Here is a 3,589-nt window from a genome sequence, read left to right as displayed (position 1 = left end):
GGACCCGTAAAGAAGTGAAGCCAGATATAATGTATTTCAAAACGTTTGGTAAATAATATGTATACTATATTATTAAAGAAAATTAAAGAATTTTGTGACCAAAGTCGCATGTCACAATTATAGACCATTATTTTAAGCCATAAAGAGATCACAGTTCTAGTGAGCATTTTTGATTCAGGCAACAATGGGACGCAGCAAGGAAAAATGACGTTTGACACGATTAGGACCCCTAGCGCGCACTGGTGTACACAGAAGCGCGTTCTGGTGAATTCAGCTACGCGCGTTGCCTGCCTGGTTGCGTGTGTGCGTGCCTTTTTTTCTTTCTTTTTTTTACAGTCTATGCGTAAACCAAACAGGCGCGTCTGCAGTTTTGTGATGAGTGACATTTCTCATTTATTTCAGTCAGTGTTGATTTAATAGAGGTATACTTAAGTGAAATTGTATTATTAGGAAAAATCAGTGTGTTAAACTATCCTAGCTGATAAAAAGATCATTTGGCACTGGCAGGCGAGAGTTTCTGGGTCGAGAAGATTGAATAAATAAGTGTCGTAATCTTTATGTAACCTAAAGAGATTTATGTTTTAATAAAGAGATATGTGTTTTAAACAACCTTTCCGTAAAGTTCTTCTTTCATAAGGTTTGGTCATTTATTTTCGTCTGATGGAACCTGTAACAAACACGGTAACAGCTCTTTTCATCAGAGGTATTCCTCCTTATATGGAATCATCTGCTATAAGCACAATGTAAATGCGTGGTAAATCTAGACTAAAACAAATGTTTTTAGAAACACGTCTCATCTTACACTATTGTTGTTGCAATATGCTAAACAGGGCTCTAAAGCCTGGTTTCCTTTGCCAAATATTTTCTTTCGCCTAAAAGGGTATTGTTTGGAGAATATACAGATCATGTTGTCCTAAAGAACTCACTGAAGTTCTCATATAGAGCCATTCTTGCCGTTTTCTTTCTTCACAATATGCTTTTGCACATGAGGCATGTCGAGATTGCAATCTACAACATCATTTGTCACATTAAATTTAAACCCATAAAAAGACAAATTATTTATACTTTATTAATAGCCTACTATAGAATTATGCATTTTTCCCCCTTTGGGATATCTGAAGAAACCTTTCAGTCTTGTGCAGATTGTACTGTTAAATCAGTTCCAATTCCTTATAATGGAATTTCTTACTAGTAGGCCTATAATCTAAAGATCAACATGACTTAGAAGTGTAAATAAACTAAACAATATTGACATGTGGATCTATACAGTATGCCAAAAAAATTTACAATAAAGGTTCTCATTATAAAAATACATAATACGTTAGTGGCCAAAAGAGATGTACGGCCTATAGGAAAATTTACATCTTCACTCTTTATTCAAATATTATTCAAATGTGTATTAATAAAAGCTGTGCATATGGAGTCTATTATTTTATTTGTGATAACGCAATGAAACATGCCAAATTGTGCGGATATAGTTTTGCAGGCTGTCATAGGAAAGTTCTTTTAAAATAATCAAACAAAGCATATTTTATGTACGCAATTATGTTTAAATACATTATTCAATATCCTTAAATCCTCTTATTCTCATTTAAAAGCAACTTGTATGAACATGGGCCACTTCAAATCTTTATCTTATTACTTATTATGTGCATTTAACACTTGACTTTTTGCATATTTTTCATTCACTTTTTTAATTCCAGTTCAAAATACCTAAATGCGTATATAGGACTGTTAAACTGAGTTATTTTGTACTAATAATGTAGTGCAATATTTAAAGCATTTGAAGTTATTCTCAAATCCTAACTTTAATATCCCTATGTTGCATTTTTATAGAACTAAGTTACTTATTATTTACTATTATTTAAAATATGAAAAAACAGATATTGTATTTTCTTTCTATATCCTCACATCTTCACTGGTGGGCTCTTGGTAGAAGTGGCTTGTCATGTGGCTTGCTGATCAAACAATCTAATGTACACACATATAGACACATTCAGTCAGAATTTTAAGACCCTTTTCCTGAGGTCACCCACAAAGTTACTGTATGTCTTAAAAATCTCAGCGGTAGAACATTCCTCTCCCTGCCCCAACTTGGAGAGAGGAAAACGTGCAGCTCGCTGCTCCAATCTGGGCTTTTTTAAAACCACTCCATTGGTTGTCAGTCATCCACACCCAATTATGTAAGAAATGTATCGTGCGTCTCATCCTCTCTGCATAACAGACAGCATTCTGGCATTTAACAAACACATGGATTCAACATAAACAGACCTTATGTAGATACATGCTCTAGTTTTTGCTCCTCATCAAAACACAGCAGACACTGCTGGTCTGATATGTTCAACACAGATTTCCAAAAGTCTTTGTCAATCTCTCAAAGGACTGCAACACCACTGTTTCTGCAGAAATCCTAAATTAGAGGATTAAAGACTGCACTGGACAATCTAACTGATTTTGACTCTCAATATGACCAATGACCGTAACAATGAAAGATTCTCAGAGGTAATTTTTTTGTCATCTTGTTGATTTGCTCTATCTTTGCCCATTATGTGATGCTTTAGGGTCTAATAATGTGAAAATCATTTGGTGTAGACATTTTGTTTTTCAATAATTTGTACAGTTATTTGTAACTTACTTTTCAAAAGTTTCGGGTCAGATTGATTTTTTCATTTTTTTTAAAAGAAATTAGCAAGGATGCATTAAATTGATCAAAAGTGCCGGTAAAGACTTTTACATTATTACAAGAATTGTAACAATTCTTTGGAACTGTTTTCATGATCTTGTTTGCACAAAAATATTGAGCAAAACGGTTTTCAACATTGATAATAATAAGCAACGTTTCTTCAGCATTGAATAATTTCTGGTGGGTCAGGACACTGAAGACTGGAGTAATGATGCTGAGAATTCAGCTTTACCATAACTGGAATGAATCATATTTTAAAATATATTTAAATAGAAAATGTATTCAAAATTCGAATAATATTTCACAATATCAAAAAGCATCGTGACCTAAGTTGACAATATTACTAATTAATAACAATATTACTGTTTTTTATTGTATTTTTGATCAAAAAGCATTGTGAGCTAAGTTGATCGTACATAGAGTCCATTGGTGCCAATGGTTCTATGATCTACCAGGCTTACAATGATTTTGGGAAACACAGCTCAGGTGGTTTTATCAGCAACATTTTTAAACGTACCAAAGGCATAATAAAATGGCCTCTCTCTCTCTCTCTCTCTCTCTCTCTCTCTCTCTCTCTCTCTCTCTCTCTCTCTCTCTCTCTCTCTCTCTCTCTCTCTCTCTTTAAAGATACCTTTTCGATGCCAAATTTCTCTTCACTCATATGCTATTTTCCTTCTTATATGCCAATATGTTAGGTGAGTTTAAAAAGGTTGCCACTGCCAGCACAGATTTTGTGAAGGTTTTTCATTAACAAAGCATGTTTTGCCAAACAGTTTGGTGGAGTTAATGGCAGGGTGTTGTTTATGAAGTCAGGGATGGACAAATATCTTTTATAGCCTAATCGTATATGCATCTTTCAGCCTTGATGCTATAAGCTTGAGGAGCTTTCATTGGCGGATACATTGT

This window comes from Leuciscus leuciscus (assembly GCF_965113295.1).
Source record: "Leuciscus leuciscus genome assembly, chromosome: 17".
Classification (NCBI taxonomy): domain Eukaryota; kingdom Metazoa; phylum Chordata; class Actinopteri; order Cypriniformes; family Leuciscidae; genus Leuciscus; species Leuciscus leuciscus.
This window is presented reverse-complemented; position numbering follows the sequence as displayed.